This window comes from Magnolia sinica, chromosome 1 (assembly GCF_029962835.1).
Source record: "Magnolia sinica isolate HGM2019 chromosome 1, MsV1, whole genome shotgun sequence".
In the NCBI taxonomy this organism is placed as follows: Eukaryota; Viridiplantae; Streptophyta; class Magnoliopsida; order Magnoliales; family Magnoliaceae; genus Magnolia; species Magnolia sinica.
The window spans coordinates 114249527-114269950 of record NC_080573.1 but is presented as its reverse complement, the minus strand read 5'-3'; the positions used below and the strand labels follow the sequence as shown (position 1 = coordinate 114269950).

Below are 20424 nucleotides of genomic sequence, written 5' to 3'. Positions count from 1 at the left end.
ACTGTCCGCCGTCCGATCAATGCAATTTTTGGGTCACACAATCCAACGGCCTAGATTAGCAGGCCTATATGCAACATTTAATATGGTGAGCTACTCCGCTTTAGTATTTTGCCTTGAAAGCACAGTATGCCTACACAACGCTCAAACTTGCAAACGGAGTGGCTGCTCCCCTGCCGCCAGCCAATGGCTTATGGTCGGTCCTTTGTGGGCTCCACCATTATGTATGTGTTTCATCCATGCTGTCCATCTATTTTTCTAGATCATTTTATGATATAAGGTCAAAAATGAGGTATATCCAAATCTCAAGTGGACCACATATTTTTCTAGATCATTTTATGATATAAGGTAAAAAAATGAGATACCTAATCTCAAGTGGACCACATTACAGGAAAGAGTGTTGAATGAATATTGACCATTAAAAACTTTTTGGGGACATAAAAGTTATGTATCAAGCTGATATTTGTTCTTTCCCTTCATCTGGGTCTGTATGACCTAATCAACAGACTGGATGTCAAATAAAAAGTACAGTGGGCCTTAGAAGGATTTTAATGGTGGATATCCAATCAATATTGTTTTCCTGTGGTGTGGTCCACTGAGATTTATATCCCTCTCATTTTGGGGATAAGTATCTAAAATTATCTGTAAACACGGATGAACAGAATGGATGAAACACATGCATCATGGTGGGACCCACAGAGCACCGACCATCAGCCACCGGGCTGATGGCAGGGGCAGTAGCCAATCCGTTCTCGCCTCTGACTATCATTTGGTAGGTAGTGTGGGCCCTGAATAGACGGTGATGAACCCAATCCGTAGTGGACCACGTCTTGAGTGAGCCAAAAGATCATATACATTGGGCCACTTCAAGTGGACCAGTGCCTGTCTATAGATGATATAGCACAATCTACTTATTTACAAAGAGTCAAGTGGGTCCCACAGTTCAGTAATCTATGGATCCTATCGTGCCTGGACGATGGCCCAAAAATCTTCTGGACAGGGCAATCCTAACCTTTCCGTTTGTGGCCTGCATCAACTCCAAAAAAAAAAAACTCCCAAGATCGATGGCTAGTCTTTCTATCATTAATCGTATCAGACCCGTTAGACAACTTATTTCGACCACCTGTGTCCCGACCAACGGTGTGGATCACTGAGGCACGTGTCCACCTGTACAAACTCAAAATCCTGCAGTTCCTGTCCTACATATTGGTTTTTTCGTGCATGGAAATTGGATTCCTGGGTTTTGGGGAATATGGCATAGAACCTTTGAAAATTAAGAACTGATCACGTGCAGTCAAAAGTACCAAAACACGCCAGTGGTGTAGGACATCAATACCGTTGAAAACGGTAGGGCCCACCATAAAGATGACCTCCTGAGATAGAGTTCGTACCTTTCCACTCATCAAGTGGGCTATGCTCGTAGCATAAGTGGACAGCCGATGTTTTGACTCAACATACAGGTGTAGCCGACTCTAGTTTTCCGTACGTTTTGGATTCGTCCAAATCAGATGCGCCAGAGAGAAATCCACATATTACTGATTTATAAGAAATTTGGAAAAGCAAAGCCACGTGTCCTCAAGGAGACTGGACTATATTTTCTTACCTAAGATTGTATGCGTGGTGTGGATGGATGAGATCTAATCCCTTCGTTAAATGGAGATTGTTGGGAAAGTTAATAGCTCAAACTCACATTCATCAGACAATCCTAGCCGTCAATTAAGGTGGTGGGCCAGAAAAATGGACACGAGTATACGTGTGTGAAAGAGAGAGTGCAGAATGAGTACCATTTTATAGTTGGCACGTGCAATGCGTGTTGGGAAGGAGTGATATATTTTCTAAGCGGTGGGAACCATCTAGGCATTGTGCATTGGGAAGAGCTCCAGCTTAAACCTTCTGTTGGATTCTAGCATAAATGGTTTATGTTTCAAAAATATTTTAAAGAGTATATGATTATTAACAATTTTCATTTTCTACCTTCGCTTTCTTGGCCACTGTTCAGAATTTGGATAGATAGCTATCTGGCAGGTGTGGTATTTTTAATAGATGGGCTATCATTCTATTTCTCCATTTATCGATGGATCTAATGTGAGTGTGATATCAGGGACTAATAAATTTTTTTATGCATCAATTATACAAATTAATGAACTTAATTAAGGCCAATGCTTAAATAATAAGCCATAGTAGCATTGATCTTCTGTGCCTCATACCTTTATAGAAATCAAAAATAGAACAAGAGGTTCTCCATCTCGTAGAGGAAAAGGGATTAGGACTTGTATATCGAAGTGTTGGATAGATTAGTATAATTTATAACAACCATTTCTCCTAGTCTCCATATGATAAATTAGGAGCTCTTTTCGATACCACTAAATAAGTTACTTTTTTTTTTACTTACAACAATAAATAGGTTTGATTTAAGATTAGTTATAAGTAACTTTTTTCACTTAAAAGATACTTAATCACTAATGTTAATTTTTTTAAGCTTTTCTATTTTTCATAAGCTGATGAAGAGAGGGATAGAAGAGACCAAAGAAAGGAGAAGCTGATGAGTAAGTTGTTTACCCAACATACTTATGTTATTAATAAGTAGAAATGAAGATAAGTTATTAGTGGCATAAGTAACTTATCTTAAGCAACTTACAATCCAAAAGGGCCCTATATGCCTTTAAAAGTGTTTATATCTCACTTAAATGCTTTAATTTGTGCACTACACCTTATACATCTGAATTGATCACAACTTAAATAAGGTAAACCAGTACGCTTAATCCAAATATCTAATGGTCAATAAGTTAGATCAATCTAGGTAATTAATCATATAAGCCCACCTAATAAAATTCTTACACCCAATTTGGCACATTGCATTATTATGAGTTACTTATCAAGAGATGGCTTCATTCCGATTCTTCGATTTCCTTGTCATACCCAAGAAAAAGCAACACTTTTAGAGAGAGATGCATGCACAGGCGCACACACATATATACATATTAGGTTTAAATTACCTAAATGCATTTTCTTTTTTCTTAAAACCCCCTATCCTTCCATAACACAGTTTTAACATTTGCAACAAGTAATCAATAAATTTAAAAAAAAAAAACTTTTAGCTTATTTTCAAGCACATCTCTTGCAAATTAGTTTCTTATTTTTATTTTTAGCTCTTAGTACTTATTTTTATATATTAGCCAGAGAAGGTCAGAGAATGAATATATGAGAAAGTGATTCATGGCACTACAACATAAACATTTACATAAGTAATTAGAAAAGCTTGAAGTTAATCACTCATATGCTCAATTCTTTGCTCCTTTCAGAAACTAAAACATGCATGTTCCAAAACCATACTGATCAAATGATCCTAGCCATTCAATCCTATGGTCTTCAATGGATGGTAAAAACCAAAAGAAAGTGGAGAAAAGTGGTGACTAGGATTGCTTGATCAGTGTATTTTTTGGATGTGGGTCATCCAATGTAGGCCATGGTGCCTGGTTCTCTTTACACATCTATTATGAAAGGTAACTTTGATTTGAGTTCAAGCCCTTTCTCAATGGTTGACAAGGTTTGTTTCAACCTTGAGGTCTCAGGTTCGGGGACAGCTTACATGTTCAAAAAATAAATAAATAAATAAAGGCGACTTTATTAAATCATTTTCAATAGATGTGGCCAATAATGCTATAGCAATTGAACTAACAAAGCATTGGCATAAATTGAATGCATGTTGATAATTATAAACAAGTATTTATCTTTTATGCCTAACTATAAGTGGAGGAGGATGAAGAAAGCGTAATAGGAAGAAAACAAATGTGTAGCGAAAGAAACAACTATATATAGAGAAAGAAGACTCACTTGCATCCATCTTATAGTGGCTGGCCTTGAAACTAAATCAAGATATGAGAACTTTATAGAGATAATGAACTTGCAAATTTCCCTATAAGAAAAAGAATGATATCAATAATGGATTTGCAAGTTAGTTGTAAAGAGAGTTTTTTGTTGAAAGGTCATGAAAGAGATCTTGTTGTAAAAATTTAATTCAAGCTTCTTCTTTTTTATTTCTACTCCAACAATTTTTTCTAAAATCATGCTTCGTAGATACTAAAGAGATATTTCTTTTCAATACAATACAGAAGAGCTTCATTTGCTATTTTGAAAAAATAAAAATAAAAATACTAGGAATGAAAATTTCAAGATTGTAAATTATTTTTCTCCGCTCATGAAATGATCATGAGCCAAACAATGTAAACAAATGAAAAAATATTAAATAAAAGAATCCAAGAACTACCTTTCTTAGCTAATTCATCATTCATCACAATCGTATAGGATACAAATCGCCTAACACAAATGACAGTCAAACATCAAGATAATGTAAAGAAAATCCATCGTCTTTCTAAGGAATTACGGACTGAAACTCTTATTTCTTTGTATCTTTAGTTTGGGTATTTGGTCTTAGGAATGAACTCAATAGGGCTTTTAAGAACTCGAAAGGTGAACTCTTTCTTCCAAAAATTACCAACAAAATCCCTAGAAAATATGAGGGAAGATCGAACTCAATAAATAAACATTAATGCTTTAGCGAGATTTTTTGAAGATGCATGCATAGAGAAAGTGAGAAGGTATCAACTATGTTAGAAATGGCCTAGACCATCCGCACATGTTTTAAGGCTCAACTTATTTAGGGTGTGGTGGGGCTTATGGTACGTTCATGTTGAAACGGGGAGATTACGGATTTTTCTCTCCCCCATCCTTTACTTATAAAAGTACAAAAATAAGAAAAATAAAGGTAGTCTTAGGTTTGCCAAACATGATACACCCATTTATTCTAACATGGTGTTTGTTGTAGGCCATTATGTAGCCCACTTGTGTAACTACTAGTGGGTGGACTCTATACAACGTAGCGTGGGTTGTTTGCTTAGGAACTATTTAGCCTTCCTTTGGGAGGGGTTATATAAATCCTTTGGAGTTGGTTTTCCTATATGGGAGAGAGAGAGGATATGGGAAAAGGTGATAGAAATCCCTATGATGAGTAAATCCTTGCATCATTCAGTGCTATAGTTAAAAAATAATTTGTGGTGTGTTGGTCAATTAAACCGACTATAAGTGGCCTTTTTTAATAAGGAAAAGTGTTTTTATTGACTTGTGTGACATACCTTTTGCTTTCATTCATTATTTTCATACCACTAAGGGAATGTCATGAGGGAAAAAAAAAAAATTAAAAAAAAGAAGGGAAAAGTCAACCGGACGATCCTAACCCTTTGAATGTTTCTTTTCCATGAGTTGCAACCGGATGGGGAGTATCATCTAACAAAAGGTGCTTCTTTGGAATCATAAGTAATCAATTGTGAAGACTTCCAAGTAGACATTTCAAGATGACTATTGAGTGTATTTTGTTTCTCCGCTTGATCTTGACTGTCCATTTTCATATATTATTGATCAGAAGGTCAGAATCATTCATTTGTGCGATTTTTGCATCATGGCCTGCCAGTTGCGGTATGGAGCAAACGGATAATCTAGATTGGTAATTGGTTGTCTCGCTTGTCACCTAAAAGCTTTAGACACGCTGCAAGCATGTGAGGACCTTGATGTAGGCATGCATTGACTCATATCACTAAACAAATATATGTTTGTCACAAATCAAGCTCTTCAAAAAGATTAAAGTAAGGCTTTTTGACAATAGTCATTACTGACGAGTTCTTTAGGGAGAGTTGTCTCGCACTTCTAAGTATTCTCTACCCACCCACCGGTATTGGTTTCATATACAACTATCCTTTCATTGAAGGCCAGCCCAAAAGATAAATAATTTAAAGTAAATGAAAAAAAAAATATATGTTTACAAAAACCTGTGTAATACTTATAGTTACTACGACTAACAATGAGTTTTTAACAATACCTTTTCATAACACCTCTCCATTTTTTAATTGGAAGGGTCCCCCAATGATATTAACAATCTATCCCATCCATCTCATCACAAAATGGACCATAGTTGAAAAAAGGCACTGCTCGAAGGACCCTTATCATTGAATCAATGGGTCATGTTTTCTTAACAACATATCCAAGCCATTAATCGAACAGCATAGATTGTCTGACCAATGTCATTTTAGATCCATCACAGCTATACAGGATTATTTTAAAATTGGGAGAATGAGTTTCATTATTTGAATTTTTACCGTTGTATTAACGCATACATCAACCTTTGGTTCATGGGGCACTTGTTTTTTTAATAAAATCATTGGATTTTATATATATTTTTCATTTTTAATAGTCGAATAAATGTCCAACAATCTAATGATCATATTACCAAATAAAGTAGGTTTTGGGACGTCATGGCACCAAGCTGTTACCCATGCATACAATTTCTCCGTAAATTCTAACTACCTGTCTATCATCTATCAGACTTTGTCAGAGTATCAAAGATTTCCTCTGCAAAAAAAATTAGGCATTTGAGAGGTCAGAGGCCTTTTCCCAATTAAATGTAAATAACTGATTGATTTTGACATTTGTCAATGAAGCATCGATCATATTTTTTAATTCTTAAAATACCCTTAAACATGATAAAACGATTTTTCACGTGCTCTAAATTCTTTAAATTTTCAATGCATAGCGACGACAAAAACTAATTATAATGGCAAAATTTTCCAAATGCTACCCATACTAGCATTTGTGAATTACACGTTGAGTTTAGGAATCAAGCACTTTGCATGAGTGATTTTGATGATGGTGGTAATCCCACCGTGGTTCACCACCATTTTCGAAAATATTCTCCACCATCCGAACTGTGGGCCACATTTGGTGGAACCTTTCTCTAAACTCACACAGATCAAGAAATCCTGACCACCCAATTCATGGCAATCAAATCAATGATTATAAAAAGTTAGCAGTACCTTTTGTATTTTTTCTTCTTTTTTTTTTTTTTAAACACACGCACACACACACGCTTACACATGCACGCCGTGGGATTTCACCCTCATGGGTACTCGAACCCTTGATCCGGTGTTAAAACTCCTGGGAGTCTGCCACCCGGGTGAGAGTAAGGACCCCTATAATCTTCTCAGTATGACCACTATAATCATATGACCACTATAATCTTCTCAGTATAAAATTTGGTTGTGCTCCATGCACAATTGGGTCATTACTTCCGACGGTCTGGATTGCTGTACAACTTCAATACGAGAATGGTTGAACTTTTGGGCACGTTTTTACATTTTTTTCTTATTGTGTGGCCTACGTAAGTTTTGGATCAGCCTTGTTTTGGGTGGTCCATTCTTCATGTTGGGGTCACTTGATGAACGGTTTGGATTGCATTCAACATCACTGTGGGCTAAAAACTACTCGTCTCATATTCACCAGTTCCGTACAACTACAAGTGGGGAGCTGCAAGAAATGAGCCCTTCTTGGTTTTCTAACACGGGAGGTAGAGGTGGATGCTTCATAGACGACCACTCGGAAATTGTACACGTGGCGTACGTTCAATCGTATCAAATCGACTAAAACGTGGGTCCTACTGTTGCTGAGTCACAGTCCAGGAATCAGATTGGTTGATTAGTCTTTACCTTTGATCCGTGGAGACTTGTTAGCTGAAATAGGACCGCTCTTATATTTTTCTTAGATATTGATTCAGTGAAGGACGTGTTGAGGTTGAGCACCGTATCCTGAACTGCTCACAGAGATATCTTGAATCTAAAACAAAAATTCTAGAAATTAATAATAAAGTAATTGATGATGAAATATGAGCTTCAACCTCTTAAATAATATCATAAACCTTAAAAAGAAGCTTAAGACTTGTATTATAACTAAAATTTCTAAAATTTGTGACTTACTATAGATTATAAACTTACTATTTATACATGGTTATGATTTCCTCCCGACCTTATGGTTTTTGGCCAAAAATAGTAAGTGCCCTATTTGGCTCAACCATGCTATTCTCCTCGTTATTCTAAGAACTTTTCATGTTAAATGCAAATCCTAAGTCCAAATGGAAGAAGTGTTCTACTCAAACTAAAATTTACTATAAATAATAAAAATAAAATTAAAATAAGAATTTAACCATCAATCTGATGGTATTTCATATATTCAGCGTGAGCAACATGTCTACATGGTGGGGTTGGGTGGCTAAAGTGGCTTGTTCTACCCAAAATCATATATGTTAGTCTGCTAGTTTATTTCGGTTTGCGAGATATGTTCATTTTAAGTTCTGACGGTCTATCTCCGATCAGACCTTTTTCGGTCCATCTTAGCCATGAAATTATCCGTGATCCACTCTACATCACATGTGGCCCACCCAAGTTTTAGATCAGTCTAATTTTTAGACACCTAGTTGACTCACTGCTTGGATTGAACGCGAACTGCCAAATACAACTCTATTGTATGGATACAATGCCATACGAAGGGCTGTTCTGCAATAAATTATCCCTTCTGTTTTTCTACGCAGCGAAAGCATGTGGAACCCTGCCCGGGTATGGCTCTTGATACACAAGCTCTATATATTCTCTACTTGGCATGCATTAGCTTGAGTTAAACCGGCCAAATGGAAAATTAGATTGGTTGAACGATACTAACCTTTGATTCATGGACAATCTCTTGTTGAAATAGGGCTATGGTGTATTTTTCATTTTTAACTGTCCAGTAAATGCGCAACAATCTCACTGTTAGACAACTAAATAGCCCTCATTTTTCTTTCCCAGTACATCTAAGCTGGGGTACAAACGATTTAATTTTGGTCTTTTTAAAGGACAATCAACTTAGTGACTGAGCATCATACATCTCCCTTCCCCAGAGTACCAAGGTGGGACCACAGGCTCACCACTCTGGTAGTGAAATGATAGTGAGAGACTGATTGTTGGCTTCTGTGTTGTCAGAGATGGGCTGGGCCCATCCAGGCCTTTTTACTCTTTTTTCACCTGGTAGGTAATCAGGACCACTTCTGACGGCATACTGCCGCATCAACTTAGTGGCTGAGCATCATGCATCACCCTCCACAGAGTATTAAAGTTTGTTACGGGCTTGTCAGTACGGTCCTGTCAATGAGACTGACGCATATTAGTTGACTTTAGGGGAGCTCACCGCCCACTTTGGTAGTGAAATGATCTCATGGGATTGATTGCTGGGCCTTACATTGTCAGAGATGGGCTGGGCCCATCCAAACCTTTTTCAAGGTTTGCCTATTTAACTGCGTCTTATTTCTAATAGCATGTGGCCCCATCAATCATATCTTACTTTACTAAGGAGACCGCCCCATCAATCTTATCTTACTTTACTGGGAAGGCAGGCATAACCACCACCCAATCCACCTACTGCCGGAGTAAAGTATGGCCCTTGATGTGCGGCACCCATAACTCATGAAAACCAGGGATTAGGTGAGACCGCTGCCTCATGCCCGGTACCCGTAACTCTTGGGGCGTGTTTGGCCGGACCGATCCCATGGGATTAGGAGGGATGGAATGGTTTTTAAGGTAATGATGGTGGTGTCAGTGTTTGTCTGTTGATCCCATGGGTTTGGGATAGCCCATGGGATATACAGTGGTGTGTTTGGACCGTCACAAATGAATGTGTTTGCATCTCCACTGCTTCTCATGGTGTGCCACACTTACTATTTTATATCTGCCTTATAACACGTTCATAACTGAACGTAGGCTGGTGAAAGTGATGGAGGAAGTAGATATCTCATTGATATCTCAGTGAGCCCCCTATAGCGCTGAAAACTTACATCTCGGGATTGGTGGAATCCGGGCGATGCTTACGAGGGTGTGGTAGATGAAATACATCCTGTCATCCCAAACAGCAGACAGGATGGGATGGTGGGCAATAACCATCCTAATCTCATCTAATCCCATCCCTCTTGACCATCTAAACAGGGCCTTAGGAGTTTTAACGCCCAGTCAAGGGTTCGAGTACCCATAGGTGGTGAAATTCCACTTTGGTGTGAGTGTGTGGGATGTGTGTGCGTGTGTTAAAAAAAGATAAGACTAAAAAAAAATTTAAAAAGAAAAAAAAAAGGTGAGACTGGGCCTCATGTGTATTCTGTATCCACCTTATCTTCCTTATCCATTTGTTTTTCCAAATTATTTTAAGGCGTTATTAAAAAATGAAGCAAATCAAATTATCAGGTGCACCATACCATAGGAAACATTGGTGATTGACAATTAATGGGCTACAAAAGTTCCAGATCAAGCTTATACTTATTTTTTCCCTTCATCTAGGCTTGTGTGACCTTTATCAACATATTGGAGGGCAAATAAACACTACGAGAACATTAAGGTGCGCTTCCTAGAGTATGGGCTATATGATAATTGGATCTTCTTCATTTTTGGGATCATGCCCTGAAATGATATGGAAAAATGCATGGTGGCCCGTAGCAAGGACCAAAGGGTCTTGATTGGGTGAAGTCAGGATCTCACCTAATCCACTTGCCACTTACCAACCCAAAGTTATACTGGTTGAATAATCTTAATCTCATATTCATGGATACTTGTTTGTTGAAATAGGGCTATTGAAGTTTTTTTTTTTTTTTTTATCAACTGTCCAATAGTCAAATAAATGAGTATTGGAGTTTTGTCATGTACATCTAAACTGGACTACTGGCATCCGTTTTAGTGCCAGAAGTGGCCCACAATTCAGTCATATAGAACATGGTTCCGTTATATCTCACCATGCATTTACTAGGCTGTAACCTTCTGACCAACATTTCCACTGATGGCATGCGGTTGGATGGTTAATAATAGAAATACAACACCATCAACATTCAAATGAAACGGTCCCAAAATTGACCAATGGATCTTCTAGGGTATATTTCAAGACATGGACGATTCACTGTTGGATGCAATAGATGAATGGTCAAGATTAACAGACCATGGCCCTATTCGTAAATTAACGTACAACTGCCTTTCCCTGAATATCATGATACAACCAACGGCCTTAAACTGTATACTATCTCTTACTTGGGCCAGTCACCTCGTTTACACGGTAAAATCCATTATATCCATCAATTTCTTTTCTCGATTCTAATCCATTGGACAAAAATTCAATGAGATCAGCAACTCAAATGGGCCACACCATCGGAAATGATGGGATCGGATGCCGAGCATAGGTTTGTTCATGGGGCTATCATGGTGTCTTTCATACAAACGTTAATCATGTGTAATCCATCGGTATGAAGTGAAAATACAAAAATCACATTGACATATAAGGTGGGTCACACTGCGTGAGATATAATTGGCAGCGCAATGAATTTTTTCCAGTAACTTGTTTGGTTGTCCAATTTCATATGAAATGTAGAATGGATGAGAGATCATTATTATTTTTAAGTGTTTATTTAAATAGAAATTATGGTTCATAAATCGAAAGTCAGATATACTATAAGCTGGTTTGATTTCTATTTTACAATATAAATAGTTATCATTATTTACACTGCTATTTCTGTCTGTTATCCTAAAGTTAACTGACAAGTTAAAAACTATGGCCAAAAGAGGAAAAACTAACTGTAGGATTATATATGTGCCATCCATCCATTCTGTCAGCTCACTTAAGTGCATGAGCCCAAAATTGAAGCAGATTTAAAGATCAAGGAAACCACACCATATTACAAGTGGGAATTGAATTCTTACCATTAATAATTGTTTGGGGGCCACAAAATTTTTGGATCAATTTGATTTTTTCCCTTTATCCACATTTATATAATTTTATGAACAGGTTAGATGACAAATAAACATTAATGTGGGCCCTAAGAAAGCATTAGCTTTCAACGATTGAGGTCCATTATGACTACCGTTTTATGTGTTGTGGTCCATTTGAGTTATAGATGTCTCATTTTTGTATGCATGCCCTAATTGGATTTGTTGAATGGATGAACAATATGTATATAAAATATTCATTACAGTGGGCCTTACATTTTTGTTCATGTATGAATACATGAAATTTAATTAAAATTATCACAATTTTTGAGAAATTAATTTCTAAAAAAACAATTGTACTCATTTACATGTAATTAGGTATCGAACAGGCCCTTACAAAGAAATAAGTAAATTGTAATTATTACATTTTCTACATTATACAATTATCATTTTTATTGTGCAATAAATTATAATTATTACATTTTCATATTATAAATTTGTTAAATTTACTATGTTTCTACTTCTAATAAATAATGTAGTAAAGTTATTATTGTAGTAAAATGTAAGTGATGTCATCAATCAATTATAAGAATAAGTAATCATTACTTATTTGCAGTACGTTTTAATTGGAAAACCAAACAGACCCTAAATGGTTGAATGCTATTTACTAGTATAAATCATTGAATGGTATTTGCTAGTAAAATCTTATTCATCTGTGTACAATTTTTTAATTTCTAAAATTCCTGTGAATATTTAAAATGCCATTTCATATCTATTAAATGCCTGTTTGGATTTGTAAAAAGCATGGGAAAGGAAATGGTGTTTCCCATGAAACTTGATTTTTTTTGTTTGTTAAGCATTTTTTTGTAGAAAACTATGCAAATATTATTTCCTACTTTTTATTTTTGTTAGAAAATAAATAATTTTTTTTTTTCCACTTCCACATCTAAGAAATACATTTTTCCTCAATTGAAGAGAAAATAGAGTTAAAGCCCTAATGTGACACTATCCATGTTCAATCACATGTGCCAATGTGTTAAATGAAACATTATCTATCTTCAATCATACTCCACATGTTTCACCATCCATCTTTTCCTATGCCCTACATATGCCAACATACAACATGTGTCACCATCCATCTTCTCCTTAACTTATATATACTATTCTTCCACATGTATCACTGTTCATCTTACTTCATGTCCCACATGCACCAATGTGCCACAGGTGCTGTTGGGGACAAAAAGTACAAGTCTGCAGACTCAGACTTAATGCCTCGGATCACCATAGGATGCGCCAAATCCGAGGTATGATTCGCCAGACCGAGACAAAGGTTGAGTCGGTTCGGACGACTCGTGCGTCGAACCGAGTCAAAGGTTGAGTCGGTTCGGACGACTCATCAGCATTCCGGGCATGCGTCGGGTGGACTACCTTGCCAGACCAACCATCGCTAGGTCGAGCCTCATCCCGGATATCTTGGGATAAGATCTCCGACCCCGAAGCTCACGGGATCGGATGAGGGCTCAAGATGGGCACGATCCTATCTCCGTGATACCAGGGGAAGATCCCGCGCTCAATATCAGGAAGAGAATCCTTGTGCGATTAAAGGCCCTAGCAGCTATAAAAGAAGGACCCCTGTCACCTTGAGAGGTACGAAACAAATTCTCTCTAAAAAGCTCCTCAATACTCTTAGACCCAGAATCCAGGCCTGACTTTGGCATCGGAGGGTCCCCTGCTCAAGCCAGGGTCTCCTTTGTCCCCTTTTTGTGCAGGTACACGAAGGTCCAAGAGGAGGAACCGGACATTTGCATCAACAGTTTGGCGCCGTCTGTGGGAATCGTACAAAAAGCCACCTCATATCTCTATACTGATTTCAATGGTGATGACTAGAAGGACGGTCCCAGAAGAAGATTTGAATGAGAATGCGATTACAGGGCCAGCGTCCCGCAGCCCAGAACCCACCTAACAACCGCCAACGTGGAGCGACCAGGACAAGCAACAATCCGGGTCGCGACGATGGACGGTTGGATAAGGAGGTTCAAGAAATCCGGCCGATATGAATATGATGAAGCAGATGCTGGAACGGATGTACAGCAACAAATGCAACCGCTCCCGCATCCTCAAGGGGAGACGGCGCGCATACTACGGCGGTCGATCCTCAACCTTCCGCGCCTCCACTCTTTCCGGCCGAGCCAACCCCGAGGCGGATCAGAACCCTCCAGCGCAGTCGACCAACGCTTCCCTACCCCGACCGATCTTCGCACGAGATAGAGCGAAGAAAGCGCAATCGCCCATCCATGGAAGGCACGGCAGAGAGCAGTGAACCTTGGAAAGCCGATATTCAAAACTTTAAAAGAGAAGTGCGGGAAGAGATGGCGAAAGAGCTGGCAGACATGAAGCACGGCCGGAATGTATATTCAACCGGGTCCGAAGCGAAGACGTCCCCCTTTGTGGACTCGGTACTGAAGGCCCGGTTGCCCGAGAGGTTTCGATTACCTCAAATCACTCCTTTCACCGGCAAGACCGACCCAACGGAGCACATCGAATGCTTCAGAACCTATATGGAGCTCCACGATGCCTCGGATGCAGTAATGTGTCGGGCCTTTTCTCTTACATTGACAGATGTAGCTCGACTATGGTTCAAACAGTTGAAGCCAAAGTCTATCAGTTCATTCGCTGAGCTGAGCGAGGCCTTCCTCACTAACTTCATCGGCGGAAAGAAGAAATTGAAGCCCCCTGCACATCTGAACAACGTAGTTCAAAAGCAGAGAGAGCTATTGAAAGATTATATCAAGCGTTTTAATTTCGAATCCCTTCAGGTTCGAAAACATTCAGAAGAAACGGCTCTCAATGCGCTCATGCAAGGAGTTAGAGATAAGCCATTCCTGGCATCTCTAGACAAAACTCCGCCCGATACTCTGGCAGAATTTATGGCACGGTCGGATAAGTATGCGAATGCCGAGGAAGCGCGAATCCTGTGTGAAACTAAAACTTTGACCAAAGAGTCGGCCAAAAAGGAAGCCGACTCGGCCGGAGGAAGGAAGCGCAAGGATGATCAAGCGCGTGATGAGCTAAGGTCAGGCAAACGGCCGGATCGAAGATTTTCCACATATACTCCCCTGAACAAGACTCGGGAAGAGGTATTGATGGAAATAAAAAACGAAGGCTTTGTTAACTGGCCCAATAAGCTCAGGAGCAATCCTAATCGGCGGGACAAGGATAAATACTGCCATTATCACTGTGATCACGGGCATAACACAAGTGATTGCCGTCACCTAAAAGAAGAGATCGAACGACTCATAAAAGACGGCCGACTCAGAGAACATATGGTAAAAGTTGGGGCAGCTGAGGCACGCCCGACCGAGAGTCAGCCTATGGAAGAAATCCGGACGATTATCGGCGGTCCGCAGGGTGGGGGTGACTCAAACAATGCACGAAGGAATCATGCAAGGAAACTTAGTCAGCCTCAGTCCGAGCTCATGATTATAGATCGGCCACCGAAGGAGAAGAAAAGGGAAAGATATTGCATCTCGTTCACAGAGGAAGATGCCCGAGGTATCCATCACCCCCACGATGACGCATTGATTGTCACCCTGACTATCGCTAACCGAAAAGTATTCCGGATACTCGTCGATACGGGGTCATCTGCAGACGTGTTATTTACTCAGGCGTTCGACAAAATGGGGATCGAATGGTCCATGCTACGCCCAGTCCGGACCCCGTTGATCGGTTTTTCAGGAGGACAGGTGCTGCCCGAAGGGATTGTCTCATTACCACTCACTGCTGGTAGTGCCCCACATCAGACGACGATGATGGTTGACTTCCTGGTCGTCGATCAACCCTCAGTATATAACGCAATACTCGGCCGACCTTCATTGAGTCTCCTCCAGGCCGTGGTATCCACATACCATCTTTCAATGAAATTCCCAACCGAGTCGGGAGTCGAAATTGTCAAAGGAGACCAGCAGGATGCGAGGCGATGTTACATGATAGCTGTAAAAGGAGCCGCCGACAAAAGTCCGACCAACATATTAACGATCGAATCACTGGACCCTCGGGGCGAGAATTATGAACGAGGACAGCCGGTCGAGGATCTTGTCTCGGTCCCCTTGGTCGAGACGGATGGATCCAAGACGGTACGAATTGGCTCGTCTCTACAGTCACCTTTGAAAGAAAAGCTGATAGCCCTACTCCGTAGGTACGCCGACGTATTTGCCTGGAGTCATGAAGATATGCCCGGGATCGACCCCTCTGTGGTGACTCACCGACTCAACATCGATCCGTCGTATCGACCGATCCGACAGAAGCGGCGACCGCTCGGCCCTGAACGATACGCTATCATTGAAGAAGAAGTCAACAAACTCCTCCAGGCTAATTTCATAGAAGAAGTATACTATCCAGAGTGGGTCGCGAATGTCGTGCTCGTAAAGAAATCCAACAGGAAGTGGCGGGTCTGTATTGACTATACTGACTTAAATAAAGCCTGCCCAAAGGATAGCTTTCCGCTTCCAAGGATAGACCAGCTAGTAGATAGTACCGCCGGACATTAGCTCCTTAGCTTCATGGATGCTTATTCAGGATATAATCAAATTGCAATGCATAAGACAGATAAATCAAAAACTACCTTTGTCACCGACAAAGGCCTTTATTGTTACCGAGTGATGCCATTTGGTCTAAAGAATGCCGGCGCAACCTATCAAAGATTAGTTAATAAAATCTTTGCTCGGCTTATAGGCCGAACCATGGAAGTATATATTGATGACATGCTCGTCAAAAGTATACACGCGGCAGATCATGTGAATGATTTGGAAGAAATGTTTCTCACCCTACGAAAGTTTCGGATGAAGCTGAATCCGAATAAATGCGCTTTTGGGGTGCGCTCTGGAAAGTTCCTCGGTTTCTTGGTTAGTCAGCGAGGAATAGAGGCAAACCCTGAGAAGATAAAGGCTTTGATTGATATGGAATCCCCTAAAACCATAAAGGACATCCAAAGGTTGATTGGACGAGTCGCAGCACTTAATCGGTTCCTGTCCCGAGCCACGGATAAATGTCTCCCTTTCTTCAAACAATTGAAAGGAAGGCAAACGATGAGTTGGACGGAAGAATGTGAAGCGGCGTTCCAACAGTTAAAATCATATCTCGGTTCTCCACCTCTCTTAACAAAACCCGAGTCAGGGGAGTCTTTGCTCCTTTACCTAGCAGTATCCGAGGCAACGGTCAGCTCAGCTTTGATACGAGAATAGCAACTGTCGGTTTACTACGTCAGCAAAGCATTATTGCCGGCAGAAACAAGATACCCAAGCCTGGAAAAAATGGCCTTGGCTTTAATTACTTCCTCTCGCCGACTCAGGGCCATACTTCCATGCCCATACCATCATCGTAATGACCGATCTTCCGCTTCGCTAGGTATTGAGAAACCAGAAGCTTCCTGCCGACTCACGAAATGGGCCATCGAATTGAGTGAATTTGACATTCAATACAGACCAAGGCAGCAATCAAAGGGCAAGCCGGAGCTGATTTTATCGCCGAGGAACACCACCATCCAAGCTCCCGGCCAACGATATGCCAAAGGATGTTGCGGTTCCAACAACAACCGCTCCCCCGACCCTTACTGCCCTATTTCCTGGAAACTGTTTGTCGACGGTTCTTCCAACTCGAAGGCAAGTGGGGCTGGGGTTGTGCTGGAAACCCCCGATCATACCTATATACAGTATGCCTTACGACTTGGATTCCAAGCGTCGAACAATACGGCGGAATATGAAGCGTTGTTACTCGGCCTCCGTCTCGCCGCTAGCATGGAGGTCACGCACCTCAATATTTTCAGCGACTCTCAGTTGGTTGTTAATCAAGTTACCGGTGTATACCAGACACGGAAAGACCAGTTAAGGGCATACATGCAGAAAGCGAAAGAACTTATCAACGGATTTCAACTCTGTCGTGTCACTCGGATCCCTCGTACGGAAAACAGCAAGGCCGATTTGTTAGCAAAGCTCGCCTCAGCCGATGAAGATGAAATACCCAGGTCCGTCCCTATCGAATACGTCGATAAGCCGAGTATAGATGAACCAATTAGCGAGGTCGTCAATACAATCAACTCGGAACCATCCTGGATCGATCCAATCCGCCAATACCTTGACGAAGGAAAGTTGCCTGAGGATCGCGCCGAGGCTCGACGAATTAAGATCCAAGCCTCCCGTTACACCATACTCAACGGAACCCTCTATAAGAAAGGTTACTACGCCCCGTTGTTGCGGTGCCTCAAACCCAGCGAGGCAAACTATGTATTACGGGAAATTCATGAAGAAATCTGCGGAAACCACTCTGGAGGGCGATCTCTCGCTCATAAGGTCCTACGACAGGGATATTACTGGCCCACTATCCAACACGACGCTCGCCAGCTCGTCCAAAAATGCGACAAATGTCAACGATTCGCGGCAATTCCGAGGCAAGCCCCCGAGGCACTGACGCCGATGACTGGTCCCTGGCCCTTCGCACAGTGGGGTGTCGACATTATAGGCCCGCTCCCTATGGGAAAAGGTCAGACCAAGTTTGCTGTGGTAGCAGTGGACTATTTCACGAAGTGGGCCGAGGCGGAGCCATTAGCTAAAATAACCGAGCAGAAGATCACCGAGTTTGTGTGGAAAAATATTATCTGCCGATTCGGAGTACCCCGTACCATTGTCACAGACAATGGAAGGCAATTTGATAATAGGAGCTTTCGCGAGATGTGCGACAACCTCGGAATCAGAAACGTTTATTCTTCACCTCATCACCCTCAAACCAACGGATAAGTTGAGGCGGTTAACAAGATTATCAAGCAACATCTTCGGACCAAGCTTGGCCGGGCCAAAGGAGCATGAGCCGAAGATCTCCCGAAAATTCTTTGGGCTTACCGAACTACAGCTCGAACAGCCACAGGGGAGACTCCGTTTTCACTAGCTTATGGCTCGGAAGCCGTCACTCCCGTTGAAATCGGATTACCTTCGGCTCGAATCACCTCATTCAATGCAGAAGAGAATGAAGAACTCCTTGCACTCGGGCTCGACCTTCTGGACGAACAAAGGGAAGTGGCGCGGCTGCGCACGGAGGCGCGGCAACGACAAGTGGCTCGGTTCTACAATACCCGAGTTAAGATTAGAAGGTTTCGAATGGGAGATATGGTTCTCCGGAAAGTTTTTTCCAATACCAAGGAATTTGGGTCGGGCACGCTGGGACCCAATTGGGAAGGACCCTATATCGTCTCGGGCACCATCCGACCAGGAACGTATCGGCTAGAAGACCTGAACGGACAACCATTGCCTCACCCTTGGAACGCTGAACACCTCAAGGTCTACTATCCTTAGCTCGGTACTCAAATGTTTAAAGACTCTGAACTAAGAAAGATTAAAGCCAAGTCAAATGAATAAAGTTAAGCATTTTTCTTTCATTCATCAAAACACATAACAAATATAATGTGTGAATACATCAAAGCGAATAGAAAGAAAAAAAAAATAAAAAAAATCAAAGGGCCCTGGTGACTGTCCTCATGCACCGGCCTCGTCCCCAGCAGCAGTGTCTTCAGCAGCGGCGTCCGGGTTCTTGGATTTCGAGGCTGCTCCGCCCTCGATTTCTGAAAGGTCAAGGTCAGGAAAAGATTTCTTTATATCCTTGACGCATTCCAGATATCCGCTTTGGAACAAGCGGTCCCTCTCGTCCTCGAACTCCGCCGACTCAAGGAAAGCTTGGACGGCTTGGTCCCTGGCCTTCTCAGCCTCCCGAGTCTTCTCGTCGGCCTGCCGAATATGCTCTGCCGCCTCAAGCTTAGCCCGAGCTAAGTCATCTGCGCACGAAGCATGAACTGCTAGAACTCGCCGGTTCTTTTCTTCAGCTTCGGAGAGAAGAGCCAGTACCCGGGCAACCTCTGCTTGTGCTTCATCCAAGGCCCTTTTGGAGGAAGCCGCCTCTGCTCTCGCATCTTCGGCAGCCTTCCGGGCAAGGGACGCCTCGCCTGTCAGGACGCCGACCTGGATTTCGGCCTCCTCGCGTCGCCCTTCGGCTTCCGACAGAAGAGTCTGCAGCCGATGAGTCGAGGATAGCTCCTTGCCGGCCTTAATCAAGCAGGGAGCAAGCTTAAAAAGCACCCTTGCTGCATGACTGACGGTTTGCGATGACGGGGCGTTGTAGAGCCTCACGAACTCTCTTTCGCCCCCGTGGGCTAAGGCCCAAGGAACCATCCCCGATACCACCTGCTGCAGGACAGACGGCCCTTCCTGGTTCGTCTCCTCCCCCCGGGAGGATGCGGTCCTCGTCTCACCTTCCCCTCTGGAAGACGCGGCCCTGGTCTCTTCCTCCCGTCTCGGAACGTCCGCCTCAACGTTTGCCGAGTCGGGTGCCGCCTGAGGTTCCGAGGCAGCAACCGCCGTCTCTTCAGCCCTTTCTTCTGGGTCGGAAATTACGACGACGGGAGGGGCAGAAGAACTCGCTGGCTCTTTCTCCTTCCGCACCACCCTTTGCCTCTTAGGCGGCCGAGGCTCCGACAGAAGAACTGACCGCGGAGGAGCCTTCAACTTCGTGACTGCCCTAAGGGGAGGACGAGCTCCAGTCATTTTTGAGGGAGCCGGCTCGGGAACAATCCTGAGGTTAGGACGGGCTTCGGGCAGATCTATAAAAAAAAAAAAAAAAAAAGTAAGTCAGGGGAAATTCGGAAAATTCAGAAGATACATTTTCAGTTACCTGTGACTTCTGAATCTAGACCTGCAAGATGAAGGCGCTCCGGCTGTAAAAGCACCTTCCAAGATCTATCTGTCGGATCCAACGTCCTCAACTATTTGATCCGAGCCGAGGCACTGGAGCCGAGCTTCGG

At 41.9% G+C, this 20424-nt stretch overlaps 1 protein-coding gene across 1 annotated transcript in view; it reads left to right on the top strand.

Moving 5' to 3' along the window:
• LOC131254789 (uncharacterized protein At4g26485-like) overlaps positions 1-20424 on the top strand; it is an 82125-nt gene that overhangs the window by 268 nt on the left and 61433 nt on the right. The gene's annotated exons all lie outside the window — the stretch shown is intronic.